This window comes from Brassica napus, chromosome C9 (genome assembly GCF_020379485.1).
Source record: "Brassica napus cultivar Da-Ae chromosome C9, Da-Ae, whole genome shotgun sequence".
NCBI lineage: Eukaryota > Viridiplantae > Streptophyta > Magnoliopsida > Brassicales > Brassicaceae > Brassica > Brassica napus.
Window position 1 is genome coordinate 40787148 of NC_063452.1, and position 19311 is coordinate 40806458.

The window sequence follows — 19311 nt, forward strand, 5'->3', positions numbered from 1 at the left end:
TATTCGTTTTCCGTCGGTAATCCATCGGTAACTCGGTATCGACGGATTACCGATGGAAACCCCAAATATTAGACTTCCGTCGTTTGATTACCAACAGAATACCGACGAAAACTTATTTTGTTTTTCAATCGCGTTTACAACTATAAACCATTTATGATTTACAATTTGTTGGTCTTAGTAACTTATATATATTTTATTTACTTTTATAATTTGTTGAAAGACAAAAAAAAATTCATAAGAAAAGATCTTGGATTCAAATTAAAAAGTACATATTTATAAACTTATATCATCAAACTCTTAAACATACATAAAACTAATAACTCTACTCTGAGTCTAAGAATAATCAGAAGGACATGAATATGAATCCAATCGATATATGGGAAAAGGACCTTTCTCTTGTGCATCAACATGAAGTTCCTTTCGGAACATATATCAACCAAATCCAGTCTAGACTTCAAGTTGTCTTTTGTTTTGCCTTGGACATTAAAGATAATGTTCATCAGGTTGTCAAAAAAAAGTTCTTCTTAACATGCATGACATCTAAATTTTGCCGCAACAAATGATTCTTCCAGTAAGGCAGATCCGAGAAAAAAAATCTTCTTATGCTAGTTGTGATATTGTCCAGCACTGGGAAGTTGATAGTGTTGGTTTCCGCCTACGTCTGGCGTCTTTTCAACACCAAAATCTCTAAATTGGTCAAACAGCTGACTGCCACTTACTTCTAGGGTGCACTGTCAAACACTTTCTTGTTCTTTGTAAACAATGTCTTACTCTTACGATGTGGATGATCATGTGGTAAAATCTTCTGTGACAGTCAAACCAACACGTTTTCCGTCCGTGTTTTAGTTGAAAACCATTTGTGTCTTCCTGGCAATAAGGACACGATAGCCTCCCATGAATTGTTCATCCAAACAACATACCATATGCTAGAAAATCACTTATTGTCCACATAAATACTGCTCGTATCTGAAAAATTTCTTCGCATGAGACATCGCATGTAGAAACACAGTGCTCCCATAATAATTGCAGCTCATATATCAATGGCTGAAGAAACACATTGAGTGATTTCTTTGGATGCTCTGGACCGGGGACAAGAATGGAGAGGAACAAAAACTCACACTGCATGTTCAAATTTGGCGGTAATTTGTAAGGTGTCACAATTACTTGCCACAACGAATATTGTCTTCCATGCTTTCTGAATGGACTGAAGCCATCAGTACAGAATCCAAGGTATGCATTCCTTTTCTCATACGCAAAGTCTGGATATGTTGATTGAAAATGCTTCCACGCTTTTGCATCTGAAGGACGTGTTATGTTACCATATGTTGAGTGCTCTGCATGCCATCTCATTCATCCTGCTGTGTGGTTAGACTGATATAGCCTCTTCAATCTCTCAGTTAATGGTAAATACCACATCCATTTATATGGCACCAGAAGCTCTTCCGCTCGTTTCCTGATAACGAGGCTTTGCACAAAATTTACATTTCTTCAGATTCTCATCCGCTCTCCAATAAGTCATGCAGTTATCTATGCAGACATCTATCACTTAATGCTGCCAACCAAGACCGACAACTAATTTATGAACCTCATAGTATGAACCAAGTGCAAGATTATCCTCTGGTAGGACAACTCTCACAAATTCGGCGAGCGCATCCACACATTCTTCAGCCAAATTATAGTCCGTCTTTATTGCCATCAATCTACTTGCAGATGATAAAGGTAAATGACCATCTCTACATCGTTTGTACAATGGCTACTTAGCTGCATCTAACATATCAAAAAAATTTCTTGCTTCTAAATTAGGTTCTTCTCGTCTATCTCCATCTTCTACAGTCCGAAGGTAAATTTTTTCTATATGCATCATTTACCATCAGTATAGTACCTACACCATAATCTACATCCGTCCTATGTTCGTCTACCCAATACGCAGTATGGGATTCGCTAGTACTACCATACTCTGATCGTTCTCCATGAAGATACAAAATATTACAACCATGTATAAACTTTTTCAAATATAAATGACTCCTAATGTCCATTTTCTTAACACTTCTATTAGTCTTACAGCTAGAGCATGTACATTTCAACATACCTTTTTTTGCTTCCAGTTGTTGTTGAGCTACCGCCATGAATTCTTGAATTCAACATGCCTCCTCTTTTGTAAGAAAATTAGTATTTTGATCCATATGCAGTTGATCCATCCATAAACAAAAATAATTAGCAGCAGACATGATTTTCACGTTTTTTGTAACTTGTACATGAATGTTGTGGCTTGTAAATGAATGGGGGGAGGGGGGTGAACATATTTATAGAGAAATATGTGAACTTTCCGACGGCAAAACACCGTTGGTAATCCGTCGGTAAGTACAATTTTAAATGTCTATATGAATCCGTCGGTAATACTCACTCCGTCAGATTTCCATCGGTAATTCTCTGAAAATTACAAAGCTTGGATAATGGATACATTTTCTACAGAAAATGTGTCGGTAATCGGTCAAAAATCCGATGATAATACCGACGTGCACGTATCTGTCGGAAATTCCTTGACGAATTTTTTATGTCGGTATTTGCGTCTAAAATCGCTTTGTTTTCTTGTAATGGTAAAATGGAAAAGAAAAGTGTCAGTAGCTGAAATGAGGATCAAAAGAGATATGTCACGAAACTATATGATTTAGGGCTTTTGAGCTTGATAAAACTTGAGAATATCACCCAAAATTCATCTAATCGAAAACAAAGTTGTAGTAACTCGTTTCAAATTTTAACTCTATTTTATAATTCTCATTTTTTAAAAATATGTGATATATCACGGTCTACATACACTAAACATATCAAGCTATTACGAATTATGAACCATGTGTTAATGTAATATAAGACACATTTTATTCACATAATAGTTCATAATAAATTACTTTTAAAAGATTTCTTATTATTATAATATAATCAACAAATTCTAATATCTATCCAAATAAATAAATAATAGAGCTTAGACAACTCCAATTCTGTCCAAGTGAATATTATAGGCAACAAGTTTAATAGTTCTTTAAAATATTTGCAAAGTAATTAAATCAATTGACAAAGTATGTAGTCTAATTGTCTATATTAATATGCACAAAAAAAATAATTGTCTATATTAATGTCATCAATGTGTTACCATATCAATTTGTCTTACTGCGGTAGAAAACTATAATCTACGTTTGAATGTGGTAGCAAAAATATCAAGTAATCCCCTATATATTATTTGTGAAACATTACAAATTCTTTTTGTAGCCACATGTCATCACTAGGATGATTCTTAGAATTATTAGAGAAATAGGTTGGTCCATCTAATTATATAATAAGTTTTTTATTAAACTAACCATAAATTCATTATTAATGTCATTTATTATTTCCTTAAATAAAGATTACGGAATTTCCTAATGTGGGTAGAGTATATATGACAATTAATGATTTTGAATAATAAAGATCTGATAAAAAATGTATCTTCTATCAATTTTTTTTAATTTAAAACTATTAAAATAATTTTAAAAAAAAAACACAATAACCATATTATAAAAATTAGATTTTTCTGTATATTTTATATTTTGAATTTTAAAAAATGACTATAAATTACTAAAACTGTTAAAAGATTCACATTCAAATTTTGCGATCCATGGTCTAAAATTTTTGTTATGACAAAATACAAATGATTACAAAATCATATAAGTAAAAGTCTAATTTAATTAATCATTAAGATTTAAAATATATATGTATATATATCATTCTAAATTAAACTATAAACCATATTGAATAAATAAATATTTTAGTTTCAAAATTTACTTTGAATAATTTTTTTTGATAAAAGTTTTGAACAAACATTAATAAATTTTTTTAAATTATCAATTACTAAAATTATTGATCCCACAATGAAAATTTTGTTATCAGTAATTTAAAGTTTTTGCTATTAAAAATACACATGATAAAAAAAACATATAAGTAGAAAGCATCATTTTTAAAAAAATAAAAAAATAAAATAGACATTAATATTAAAAATATACTGTGTATGTTAATATCATTTAAATTTAATTACATATTCTATCAAAAAATTTTAAAAAAATGTTTGGATTAATAAAATTGATTTATACGTTCGCACCAATTTAATTATATATGTAATAGTTACTGACTTTTAATTATTCAATATATATTTATTATTTCATAATATGTAAGAACAAATAATACATCAAATAATTTATATATATAATATTTATCCCGCGCAAGGCGCGGGTCTTGATCTAGTTTATCAGTATAAATCAATTCTTGATATTGGTTTCTAGTAGAAAACTAGCGATAGTCGGAGAGAAAAAGAAGAAACTTCTATGTTTGGGGGTTTCTCCGGTGTGTAGTGTTGTGAGAGGATTCTTTGATCAAGAGGATGGTTCTTTCTAGGATTCTTTGCTTATTATAGGCTTATAGCCTTCTGGATACCATAAGCGGTAAAGCATTAAACAGTTTTGTGTCTGCTTGACTTTATTTACCGTTACGTTGTGTGAGAATATTTGTTTGCATTTATGTAGAGGAGTCTTCTCAGTTCACTATTGACAAGAGTCACAAGATGCATATGAGTTGTAGTCATCTCTGTTTCTTCGGCAAAGGTACAGTTAGAACTGGGACTAGATGTTCAATACAATCCAGTTCATTTGTCAATAATTATCATGAAATACTCAGAGTATTAGAATTTAGACTAAATCATTTCTATTTTGAGTAATACATCAAAAAATAGGGAAATTTACTCAAACATTATACATTTTAGGACACATTATAAGAACCATACAAAACTTTTTTTTATTACTACTATTTTTTAATATCCAGCGTGCTATTTTATTACGTTGTGAGAAAAATATATATTTACAAGAATGTCATTACCTTTTAATGTCACGTAAACAAAAAAACCGACGCCACATAGGAATGCACTGATATGTATTAAAGAACTCAGCCGTAAAGCGCTAAAGACTTCTTTACAGCTGAGTTATAGTTACTTTGCGGCTGAGTTAAACAACGCAGATGATTTTTGAGAAATTGGCTGACTTGCGAACATAAGTCAGCCGTTAGTGATGGTTGATTTACAGATTTCAGGCTGATTTATGGGATAATGGCTGACTTACAAACACAAGTTACGGCCGACTTATAGATCGGCAGACTGATTTCTTGAAAATTCGGCTGAGTTATAGTTAAGACATGGCTGAGTTATGTTTCGCCGGCTGATTTAATGATCATCGCCTAGCTGAGTTACTAAATTTACGGCTGACTTATGGGAGGTTGTTACGACTGAGTTATATTTAATCAGTCGTAACTGGCTGGATTAACAGTAAACTCAGCTTAATTACGGCTGACTTATTAGCGAAAGATTAATTACTAGAATAACATTCATTTCACAGCTGATTTATTTGACGATACAGCTAACTTATGATTTTTCATCCTAATTACGACTGATTTATTAGCAAAAGATTAATTACTAAAATATTATTCTCGTTTCAGCTAAGTTACGTTGTACTTGATGGCTGATTTATTTAGACTGAGTTATGTTTTCGTTTGGTGGCTAACTTACAGATTTTCCATTTCATCAGCTCTTATTTGCAATGTCATTACAAATGTTACAACAGTAAAATGAGGGTCTATTATATTCTATATTCTTCATTCTTCATCTTATTTATTTATTTTCTTCATCTTTTTCTGAGATCTTATGTTTCCGCAACTTGGTTTAAATTAAAAAACATAGATTTAAAAAAATTGAAAATCTGAGACAGATCTACAGTAGATTTCGATGATGATCGGTTAAAGAAGAAGCTTCCTCTCCTCCAATGTCATGTATTGTGGTCCGACATCCTGCTGCTCCCTCTCTCATTGGATTCGTCATCTTGCGGAAGAAGAAAGACTCAAAGAGAGAGATGAAGTATATAAGTCCCGTAAATTGTAAGAAAAGGAGAGAGTTGAACAAAAAAAGTAAGAAAAGTAGAGAAGCCGAAGAAGATGACTAATTTGAAAGCTGATTTTATATGTTTGATGACTCAGATGGTACGTCATCTGAATATGATAAATTTAGTTCATACAGTGAGTCTCCAACACATAAGTTATGTCTGAATTATGCATACGTTACAGCTGACTTATGCATACGTTACGGCTGACTTATGAATACGTTACGACTGATTTATGCATACTTTACGGCTGAGTTATATATACGTTACGGTTGAGTTATAATCAAATTATGGTTGAGTTATGCATACGTCATGACTGAGTTATTGTTACAATACGGCTTTGTTATAATCAAATGTTGAGTTATGGTTACAATACAACTTTGCTATAACAATGTTCCCGCCCAAAGTACGAAACGTCGCGAAACAAACTACACTTGACGCCTGAATTATAGGAACGTTACGGCTGACTTATACCATTCAGATACGTTACGGTAGAGTTATGCATACTTTACGGCTGAGTTATAATCAAATTACGGTTGAGTTATGCATACGTTATGGCTGAATTATGGTTACAATACGGATTTGTTATAACCAAGTCGACCAAAAAGCTTCTAGCAGGCTCAAGATTTATCATCCAAACTTAAATTGAATTTAGAAACCAAAAGAGAAACTAAAAAGATAATCTATAGATTAGGAATCAAGAGACAAATCAGTCGCATAAACAACATAGATCTAAAAACTCAAAAATCTGAGACATATCTATTGCAGTGGTTGTCGTCTTCGATCATGGTCGGTTAGAGTATAAGCTTTCTCTCCTCCAATGTCATGTATGGTGATCCAACATCCTGCTGCTCCCTCTCTCATCGGATTCGTCGTTTTGCAGAAGAAGAAAGAGTTAAAGAGAGAGAGAGATGAAGAGGCTAAGTCCCGTCAATTGTAAAAAAAAAATGAGAGAATGAATTTTGGCATTTAGATTTCATTTAATCAATGACCATAAATTGTGATCATTGAAAAAAAAAGGTGAGGATAGACAAAAATATAATTTTGAACCCTTTGATTAAAATCCAACAATTGTCATGAAAAAAGCAATATAAATTGTAATTTTAGTTCTTTTCAATTTGTTTTTGAAAATTGCTTAAATTTAAAGAATGTAGTTACAGGTTTAAATCAATTTTTTTTTTAAAAATAATTAAAATTTGAGTTTAACTCTAAACTATAAACCTAAATTTTAAACCTAAACCATAAAATTTAAATAATAATAAATATCAGATTTAATGTTCAAAGATAAACTTTATACTTTTTACAACTTTATAATTCTATAGTTTCGGATTTGAGGTTTAGATTTAAGAAAACATTAAAGTTAGAGGCTTATAAGTAAGAATTGTATAAGTGATTGTAAGAGAACATATATCTCAAGATCAAGTTAAAGTTTCAACTTGAAAATTCAAGAAACTATACACATTTAGTTGATTTATATTCACTTGATATTGATAAGATGATCTTCAATATAAGTTTTTAAAGTACTTGAATTCAGTTTTCAGATTTTAGTGTATGTTTGAGGTATTGCTGAGTTATATAAACGATATGATTGAGTTATCTAAATGACACATCTGAGTTATATAAACATTTTCTGATTTTAGGGTATGTTTGAGTTATATAAATGACATGGCTTAGATAAATAAACAACACGACTGAGTTGTGTAAACATAGCATAAGTCAAATACAAAATACATAAGTGAGTTATGTTTCTTACATAGAAAACCAAAAATACAGGTTTTTTGCACCATTCCGGTGATAACTCCTCCATGTCTCCAAGCTTCATTGAACTCCTCAGTGTCGTCTCTGCTTAATCTGTCACTGCTTTCTGTCACCTCCATTCTCTTCTTGTTCAATCTTCTCTTTTACTCATATATGAATTTTTTTTTTAGATTATCCAAATATGGGTATCAAATCACAAACAAACTTAAATGAATACATCCCACAATTGCCAATTTGGGTGTTTTTTGGAATGTATTTGTCTTTTCTCCTCGGAATGCACATTTCTTATAGCTAGGTTTTCGGAGATTGACGGGAAGTAACTCAGCCACAACTGCATATATAAACCAGCCGTAAAAAAAAGTAACTCAGCCACAACATAAATTAAAATTCAGCCACAAACTCGAAAAACTCAGCAGAGAAGATGATTTCGGGCGATTGCAGCGAAGAAGATTTCGTAGAAACGCTTGCGGAGAAGAAGATTTCGGCGAAGATGTTATCGGAGAAGACAGTTCGAGTATTTCGGACAATAAACAACAATATTGACTCAAAAGATTAGGATTTAAGCGACGAACGGTGAAACTTGTGGTTTTTTTCAACACATGAAATTTAGTTACAAAGACGATTCATTGTTTTTCTTCACTTTTGATCAAAATAATTACAGTTATTAAAGACGTGGATATAGTAATTACTGACATAAATTTGTTGCTTAAAAATAATCTCAATTAAAAAAGAAATTAACCAAGGGCCTTATTAGTAATTTACTAGGGGTATACAAATATTCTAGTAATTTTTAAAACATGTATATTATTCTATTCATATCCCAAATTTCCCGTAACATTCCAGTAATTTTCTCAAAAAAATATTATTAAGAATTTGAATGTCATGTATTCAATACCGACTTCTGAAAGTATTTTACATCTTTCTGGTTACTGATGTATTTTCTTCCTTAGTTACAAACTAGGATAAGATCCACGCGTGGGGTGAGATATGCATAAAAATCATATATTCAAAGTAGGGTTGTTCAATACAGATTTTGGTCTTGTCTCGGCTCAGTTTTTCGATATTTTGGTTTATAAAAATTAGATACCATATTAAAATCATATTTGTTTTGGTTTGGTTCAATTTATATATTGTTGGTTTTTGGTTTATTCAATTTTAGTCTGGCATGGTTTGGTTTTTCGATATATTGGTTTATAAAAATTAGATACCATATTAAAATCATATTTATTTTGGTTTGGTTCGGTTTATATACTGTCAGTTTTTGGTTTATACCAAAAAACTTAAACTATATTTATCTTTTATTAAATTTTGTCAATTTAATTTTGTACTATTATATACATCAATTTTATTAAATACTACTCTAAATTTAGAATGCTTTTCTTTTATATTTAACTATTAAAAATAATTGTTAAATTATAGTTATTATAGATTCATAAAAGAAAAGAAAAATGGTTAGTAATATACTAAATTTAAGACAAATGTAATTATTCAAATTAACGTCTTAAATATTAAGATCATATAAATAAAATAAACTACATGTATATAATTATATTATGTAATTTACATAAAACTATACAACTATATTTTAATTAATCATTTTATATGGTTTGATCGATTTATATACTGAAACCATATCTATACACCACGGTTTCTAGAAATAACATATATTCGGTTTATACAGTGTTACCAAATCAAACTATAGTAGTATAGTTTTATGTAAATTATTATACATGAAAATGTTGTCGCCGATATGATTACATCGAATGATGATGATATCGTTGGAGTACTAGCAATAATTTATATAAGATTATTCGTTAGGTTAAGGTGAAGGTATAATAGCATTAACTGTCGCGCAGCCTAATAATTATTTTTTTCCTTAGTTACCGTGATTTTTTGGGCAATAACTCGGAGCCAAAGTTTGTTTAGTATTCAATATAAATTCCCATATATAGGTCATACAGAAATATTGTGTGTCGAGCAAATATATTCGATGTATATAATAGTTATTTGATTAAGCTTTATATATTTATTTTTTCGTTAATAGATAAAAACATAATATATATAATATATATACCTACCTAAATTACATTAATTCTAAAAGTAGGTAACACGGTTAATGAAGATTTTGTTTTTCGTTATAAAACTAATATTTCAAAATTATTTGATTGATTTCTGGTTTGGTTAAATTGAAATTTCAGTGCCACATAAGCAAAATCAACAGTGTATAAACCGTATATTAATTATAGAGTCCACTGATATTGTTTTGAAATATATTTCATTGTTCTATACTCGGATATATAACAATCAATGATCTACTCCTTCGATATTATACAATTTTCATTGTTTACTACTTGGTTTAATAAAGAAATTAGAAAAGTTACTATTGAATAAAACACACTCACTTCTAAGTCGTTTTATGATTTGCTTAAAGAAAAAAAATTGACCTCTAAAAAATTTATACCACATTGTCTCTGAAATCTAAAACCTATAACACATCATACCGTCTTTGATAATAAGTTTGACCGTTAAAGAACCTATAACATCCGTGGGTATGTGTTGAGTTTTGAACAAAACATTACTCTGAAATTATTTGAGACAACTTGGTATACATAATGGTGAAAAACATTTATTGAAGACCTTGCTCATTGTAAAAATAACTCATTATAAAAAAAAAATCAGTGGGAGGAATCATATGTGGGAATGCGTTCGTTATGAGAACGAAAACAAATGATTACAATAAAATTGTTTGCACTTTATTAAATCAAAAATGAAAAAGGTTGTTGTGAATCATAAAAGATAATATTATATAAGCATACTTTTGGGGCAAACCATATGTTTTTTGGGCGACTATAATTATATGTCGCAGACAATTTTATCTTTATAGACATTAAGTTAATGGATCGTCGAGTATTAAATTTATCATATACATTTATGTTTGGGTTAATATAAGTTTTTCTAACAATTGAATTTTGAATTTACTAATTATTCAATTGATTTTAATGATGCCACATAAGCCAAATTGATATCCTAAACTAATGACACTTAAGTAAAGTTTTTTTTTAATTAATACAAATTTAAAGTTATAATTTTTTAAATGATTCTCAATTAATATATTAATATATAGGGGATATTAATATACCAAATTCAACATTACATTTTTTAAACAGGTAAGCTGGTGTCGGAAAAAAAAAACAGGTAGGCTTGTAACTTAAAATATGCTTAAACATCACACAAGCTTGAGGACCTTAACCCCAAATCCAATTCCTAAAAACGTAGCAATGGCAATCCCAAATATTCCGACAAGAATCCCAGGTACTATCAACGAGCTCCATCCTTTTTCTGTGGCCATTCCAGCAGCAGTTGTGGGGCCTCCAACATTAGCGTTTGATGCAAGAAGCAAATGCTTTAGCTCTATTTTCATCACTTTTCCTATTCCCAGTAACACCCCCATATGTATCACTATTTGTAACAAAGCAAATATAAATATGCTTGGTCCTGTGTCTATTACACTCCTTATGTTACCACTAGCTCCCAACACTGCAAAAAACACCTGTTTTCCGTATATTCTAATTTCATCAGACTGAATTGGTCGTTGATATCATCAATAAGGAAAAGATGGTGAAAATATATCTCTTGAATCATAGCATCTCACCTGCATGAGAACTAGAGCCATTGCTTCTCCAGCTGGTGCTAGATGGTCAAACTGAGACGGAAATATAGTTGCTAAAACAACAACTATAGCAGTAATTGCTGGTAAGCTACCACCCGAAATACCGAAATACTTTGGGAAACAGTTGCAACTTTGCATATAGCTAAAGACACAACTATTCCTGTAGCCATTTGTATCACAGAGATTTTATCTCTGCCTTCGTTCAGCTTCACACAATCTTGCCATTGCAAAAAAAAAAAGAACACATTATAAGATTAGTTCTGAATTAAACACAAGTTAGGTATATATCATCACCATCTTACCACTAGTTTGTGGTGGTAAAGATTCAGCAGGTATTTTAGAAGCTAAAGCGAACAATGTCATGAAATAGAAAGCGCATATTACGCTATCCGCAGCAAGTCCAGCTGCTATTACTGAAGACGAAACATCAAGAGCTTTCGCTATTGCAATGTAGTTTCCAGCTGCACATAAACAATAATAATAAAAAAACTTTATATTGTCACACAAATGTGATTTAAATTGATAATTTTGTTACCTCCACCAATATGTCTTCCCATAAGGGCAGCTGCTATCTTCCAACTATCAGAACCAAGCGATTTCATCGGTACCAGAACGTAAACCAAAACTGTACCAACTGTTGTAGCCACTATTTTTCACAACAAAAGAATGGCTTAGATAAAAGCATAGTTTCGAAAGCAGAAAAATGATCATGTAGATAAGTGGTGGAGGGATTAGCATTTTATACGTGATCCGATAAGAAAAGCAAGGAGAAGTTTTCCAGTAGATTGGATGACACGGCGCAAATCTGCTCTAAACAAAAGCAGAGGAACAGCTAAAGGGAGCAAGAAATTCATCATTACAGAGAAAGCAGGAGATTCGGAAGATATGATTCCTAAGTTGCTAGCTGCAAGTCCTATCAAAGTGCTTACAAGTGCACCACTCATCGCACTTCCAATTCTGGTCTTCTCTGACCTATAATGTTTCAAAAAAAAAAGATGTCCGTTTTTTGTCCAAATAACTAAGTTAAATTAGTCAACATGGTTTCACACTTTAGGTCCCATCTCTTTCCTCTTGTGAGAATCATAGAAATTTGATCAAAATGTTGACGTACCAAAGACCGAAAGTTCCAGTGGCGAAAAGTGCAGTCCACATTCCCCATTGATCATTAGGAGAAATTAGAGGCGTGCTTAACAGCGATCTCACTGTAACCAATCGGGTCGGAGATGATACTTCCGGTCTGACAAATATCTCACGACAGAACCGAGATGAATGCGATGAAGAAGAGGAGCTAAGGGGTGAAGAGACTTCTCCAATAGAGAAGGCGTGAGAGTTTTGGTGGGAAGCAGTGTTACGTCGTCGGAGAAAAGTTTTGGACGCCGGAGATGGGATGGAAGTTACATTCAAGAACGGCAGAGTCGTCACCATGTCGCAAAGGTAGTGAAAGAGAGATAGAAGAGATGTATTATGTGAGTGAATGATTCTGAGTCGATAATCTTTGCTTTATGTAAGGGTTAGGTTACGGTGATAGTGGAATTGTCACTACGTCGGAGACATGAGTGGAGACGAGAAAGAGAAAAGTGTACTTTTTAGAACTAAACTATTTGAATGATTGTTCGAAAATTGCATACTTTACTAATAAAAAATGTATTCCAAGTTGCAATAAAGAATGTATTCCAAGTCTAATAATGATTTTGTATGGAAAATGTGTGTTTTATTGATATTATGATCTGATACAAGTGAATAAGAGAATACAAGTGTGTTGAGTATAGGTTTAATATGTAAAGCTTATTAGGATCCCATTCTCCTTCTCCTTGGATCTTCTTTTTATACGAGTTGAGAGATGTGATCTTTTTTTTTTTTTTTTTTGGGCAACAAACGGCTATTCTATTACTCAAACTTAAGATGGTTTTGGTAACCAGATCGGAATAGAACAATCAATAAAGCAAAGCAGCTAACGAATCGACAATTTCATTTTGCGTCCTTGGGAAGTAGCTGATCTTGAAGTCCGAAAAACACATCTGGAGAGTTTGTATTACCTTCGGCTCATTTGAGAAGTTTGGCCAAGCTTATGGGTCCATTATCATTGCAATCAGGTCCTTGCAATCTGTCATAAATCTCTGACAGGTTGAGTGTTGTAGCATACTCTCCATTTCTCATCTTAGCGCTTCCAGTTCCGAGTGTAGTGCTGTCTCACGCCTCCTTAAGTTCTGTGTCCCCATAAGTTGGATCTTCCCCATGTTATCCTTCCAAACCCATCCAATTCCACTGAACTGATGTGTGGAGGTTCATGAACCATCCACCATACAAATATTACTCAAGCTTAAGGCTTATGTTACTGCGCAGGTCTAGTATCCTTTGCATTATACCATGCCTGACACTCACTCTCTGCATATCTGACTAGCTCCAATGAGTCTCTGTCTATACCTCTGAATAGCTTACCATTCGTTGTCTTCTAGATGTACCAAATTATCCAAGGATAAGGGTCTCTATCATCTTGTGGCTCCATAATATTATTCTTCCGCCAAAATAGATAGTCCATGTTAATGTAGATACTCGAGACAGGGAAAGTTTGACAGTTTGACAGTGTCGATGATAATGCACATGCTTGTAAAGCCGGTGGGCATTCAAAGATCGCATGGGTAACCGATTCTTCTTGGTTCTCCACATCTTGGACAAAAGTTATCACATCGCATATTGCGACGCACCAGATTCCTTGTGACCGCTACCTGCCATGAGATTAATTGCCTTATAAGATGATAAATTTTTGTGGAGCATTCACTTTCCAAGCAAAGGTTTGAAGTGCGGTTATACTAGGCTCTAGAAAAAAAAAAATTTCCTCGTCATTTGTCAGTATGTTTTTCGCTACCCAATATCCAGATTTGACTGTATATTGACCATTTTTGGTGTTGTTCCAGCAAAAGGTATCGCGTCGATGAGTAGGGCTTATGGCCAGACTCTGAATAATCGGTATGTCCTCTTGGTCTACATACTGTTCCAGTAATCGAGCATACCACTCCTTTATTTCAAAATTAATAAGACTACTGACGGTCATCTTTGGATGTACTACTGGGGCTCTGGAGTGAGCCGGCTTTAGTGGAGTTGAGGAAACCCATGGATCCTGCCAAACATTAATTTCATATCCTGAATGCACTTTGTTTCTGATACCCAAAAGTAATACTCCCTCTGTTTTTAAAAGATGTATATTTTAGACTTTTCACATATATTAAGAAAACTCATTAAATATGCATTGTTTTTTGTGAATAACAATTTTTCATAATTTTTAGCCAATAGAAATTCAATAAACACCATTAATTTTTTGAAACTTACAATTTTTCATAAAATCATACATTGAAAAGGTAAAAAATGTATCTTTTTGAAACAAATTTTTTTTCCAAAACATACATTTTTTAGGAACGGAGGGAGTAATTTTTTTGCCGCTATAATACTCGTCTACACATAAGATGGGTTATCCACTGCACCAATAAGCAACCGTGATGTGATCTTTGCCAAGTATCAAGGATATGATTGGTAAATATTGGAAGAATTGGAAGTAAAATAAACGAAAGAAATGAGAGTAAAATTAGTAGAGTAATCGTGAGAAAAAGATGGTATAGACAAAATAAAGAAAAAACAATAAAATTAAAGTCAGTCTTACGTGTAGTTCCATTGAGAAAAAGAAGAGGTATACTTACCTTTATTCAAACAGTACTTAGCGTTCAAAAATATGAAAACTGTTTTCACCTGACTGACAAATTATTAGCTGGACTGGGAGTAAAAAACTTTTTCACCAAAATATTATTGCCATTAGTGCTATACAATCATACCCCAAGTGTTTTTAATATCATATTTAATGTTCAATTTCTGAATGTTTAAATCGGCCTGGATTATCCTCTCAGCTTGGGATGGGTGTGATATTCGCGGCCTATGGTGTCTTTGTTGGGCTTTTGCGATAACGGATTTGATTTTTTTGTCACGTTTGAAGTATGGTGAAACCTGTCTCCAACACTACAAGGTCAGAAAGAATTATTAGATAGATTGATAAAGAGATGAGATGATTTTAGCTCACAGACATTCAGAAATAATCATTTTGAGTCAATTTTTAGATTATATTTATGGAAAATTTTAATAAAATACAATATCTGTGTTTTGAAATTTGAAATATACTCTCTTTTTAAAAAAAAATGCATCTTCTTAAATATGAAAAGACTTTTTTATCCTAATTTAATATAAAACTAAAATTTAATAAATTTTAATACGAGTTAGTATGTTTTGAAATAATCATATGTTTGAGATAAATACATGTCAATGATTTAAGATAACAAATAGATAAAATTTTGAAATAATTTAAAATCTATATAAACAACTTACACAAAAAATTTAGCATTATGTATTAGGTCAATTTTTTAATAAATTTTACACCTAAAATTTAGTTTGTAAAACATGAAACTTACGATTAAGAAATGCTGTACAAAGTTAATAAAACAAATATGTGAACGAATTGATATCACATTTGTATACTTGGATGTTGTGGTGTTATGACGAATCATTGTTTTTGTAAGTTTCAAATGTTGTAAGAAGAACATTATGCTCCAGGTAGTGCAGTGGCGCAGCTTCTGACTCTTGGTGACTAATATCCTCATTTTTAGTCCTTCTTTGAAAATCAAATTTTACTGGATCTACTGCGTCTTCTACTATTACATATGCGATTGTTTCAAGATTTATCATTCCGAAAGTTAAAATCTCATAAAAACAGCTAGAATAACAAATATGTAAACGACACAAAATAGAAAACTAAAAAAATGAAATATACAACATAAAATAGAAAACAAAAGGAAGATATTACAGAAAGTAGAAGATATGCTTCACAGAAATGGAGAAGTTAAATAAATAGAAAGGAGATATGAGGAACAAGGCGTTTATTTTCCTTTTCTAAAAGAAATTATACGATATGTTTTAGAAAGATATTGTGTAGATTTAATATTATTGTTTTGAAAAAAAAAATCTTGTTAGTTTAAATATTTAGATAATATTATGACAAAATTGTTTTATAATAATTTAAAATATTCAGATTGGATAATTTAGTCAATTTACATATACAAAAGTGTATTTTAAAAACAATTTATATAATGGTGTAGTTTTCAAATTAAAATCTCATATAAATATGTTTTCACAAATTTTCCCTATATTTAATCTGAAAAGTCACTCCTACTATATCATTTAACAAAAATAATAATAATCAGTTTGTATCTTACATATTTGGAGATAAATATTTTAGAAAATAAATCTAAAAGATCGGCGAGCAATAGGAAAGGTAAAAGGCTAAGATATTGTGAAAATGACGGATGGGGCATTATCCCATATATATTAGAGCAATTGCAGCCGATATCGACGTTATAAAGATTATTTAGGAAAATGGCGAAGTGCCCTCCGTCATCTGTTGAGCTTTTACATTAACCCGAAAATACCCCTATATGCTTATACCTGACAACCCTATATCGGATAGCTAGTCCAGGTGCTACTAGAATCAGCAATAATAGCGCGTAAGGGTCACTTTCACGCGAAAAAAAAGTTTTCCATGCAACTGAAAAATTTATATCGCGGCAAACAGAGATATTAAATTCATCATAAAAAATTCTCATCCCTTTCTCTTTCATCTGGTTATTTATGCATACTCGAAGGAGACCAAATTGAATCAGAGAAGCAAGTTAAAAATCAACAATCCTTATAGTAGCCGCAAGAAGAGGAAACATGGTTTCTGTCCGGCTAGTCGACTGTTCTGATTCATCGGAAGAACAACCTATCGGACCGATCCCAGAGATGATGTTTGCAGAGGGAGAAGAACCAGTCGGAGTTCGTGTTCTGACTTATCTGTCATCCGCACTACAAGAAAACAGGGGGATTCTGATGGCCGAAATCGTCGGAAATTCGTCGGAATAGACAGATTCCGACGAATTTCCGACGAACCTGTCCGTCGGTATTGTTTTGTCGGAAAAAAATTCGTCGGAATTTTGTCAGAACTTCTGACGACTTTCTGACGAATACCGAGAAACGTCATTCTGACGAACTTCCGACGATATTACGATACCGACACACGAGACCAGAGTTCATCGGAAAAACTATGTACCGACGGAGATCGTTCCTCGGACAATTCCGACGTAGTGGATTCCTCGGTGTATTCCGACGGACAATGGTCGTCGGAATATACCGACGGATATTTGTCTGTCGGAATATTCAGACGAATATTGGTTCGTCGGTAAATTTCGACGGATATTTGTCCGTCGGTATATTCCGACGACCATTGTCCCTCGGAATATACCGAATTATATAAATTTTAAAAACGAATTGATTTTGCAATTTTATATATTTTTTTATATTAATAAATTAAAAAAATCAGAAATTTAAAACTAATAATATTATATAATTTAAATTCATACAAACCGAAGTAGAAAAAAACATTCAGAAAGTTTAAAATTCATACAAACCGAAATAGAAAAAAAAAACATTCCGGAAGTTTTAAAAAGCCGAAAAAAACTAAGATGAACTCGAAGACATCAAGCGATCTAGCTTCTGCATTATCTCGGTGTTGAACTTCTTCTGGGATGCCAACTCAGCAAGGATAGTGGCATTCTCCGAACGGATAGTGGCATTCTCCGAAAGGATAATGGTGTTCTGCTCCTCCAATGCCCCAATCCGTTCATTTTTGTCATGTAGCTCCTCGAGAATCATGGGATCGGCATACGGAGCTTGCGAAGAAGATGCCAGATACGAAGAAGCACGGCGGGCCAACCCAACTAAACGGCCTCCTTTCCTTTTAGGAACCGCCTACAAAAATATTTAAAGTAAGTAAATAGGGACAAGTTAGTAATCGACATTATAAAAAAAATATATTATTAAAAAAAATTACATTTTCAACCATCTCATTTATTTGCAATAGAGACAAGTTGGTTGAAGCTCCCGTAGAGTCGCCGTCATCAGAGAGAGGCTGAGATTGAGAAACTATTTCAGCTTCCACCAAATCAACGACACCTTTGATCACGGGGTCTTGAATTTGACCCGTCGTCTTGTTAGTGTGAGCCACCTTAATGAGTTGGAGACGATCAACGGGATTACCGTCATTTGCTTCGATCTAAAAAAACCGCCATTATTAGCCAAGGAATATATAAAATATTTATTTAAAAAATTTAAAGATAAATAATAATAAAAAACTTACAAGTTCATCCTCCTTAGTAGACATAGAGCAAGCGCCGAGGTTGTGCACATACATACCTTTCCCGCCACAATCGCTCTTCCGGTTCTTGGAGTTCCTAGAAGACGTCTCTGCAGTTTTTTCCTTCTCCCAATGAGCTATCAACTGCTCCCACACCGTCCCGTTGATGAACCGTGGCCTCTTGTTCTTATGCCAAACTGTCTTCCACGCGTTTATCTGCTTTGTATAAGAGTCCATGGCCTTTTCGTTGAATTTCTTACGGACTGTTTCCGTAAGATCGGAGTGCCAGTTGAACTCTTGCTACAAAACAAACACAATTTAATAAGTAAATATATTAAAAAAATGTAAAAACTTTAAAAAATGAAGAGTTACTATACCGCAAACTGACGAAACCACAACTCTCGTTCGTCGGAAGGGATCACACTCCACTTTGGATATCCAAAACGGAGCATGGAGTACATCATCTGGTTGATGCTCCGGCTAATGCCATTTTTCGACTTGGTGAACCTTTAAAAAAAATACAAGTTACCAAGTTAATTAAAGGAAAAAAACATAACGGTACAAATAAAAAAAAATACTAACCAAGTGCTATAGCCTCGTCGTGGGTTGGGTTGGAGAACCGGGAGATGCTCTCGACCTGGTTGTTGAACCAATAGATGAACCGGCATGACCCCCGGATCCTGTTGAGCAGCAGCGTGAGGGGCAGCGGGAGCTGGAGCGGGAATATATGC

At 32.7% G+C, this 19311-nt stretch overlaps 1 pseudogene; it reads right to left on the reverse strand.

Moving 5' to 3' along the window:
- Positions 1-10876: 10876 nt before the first annotated feature.
- On the reverse strand, positions 10877-13190 carry LOC106421462 (annotated as a pseudogene).
- Positions 13191-19311: the final 6121 nt, after the last annotated feature.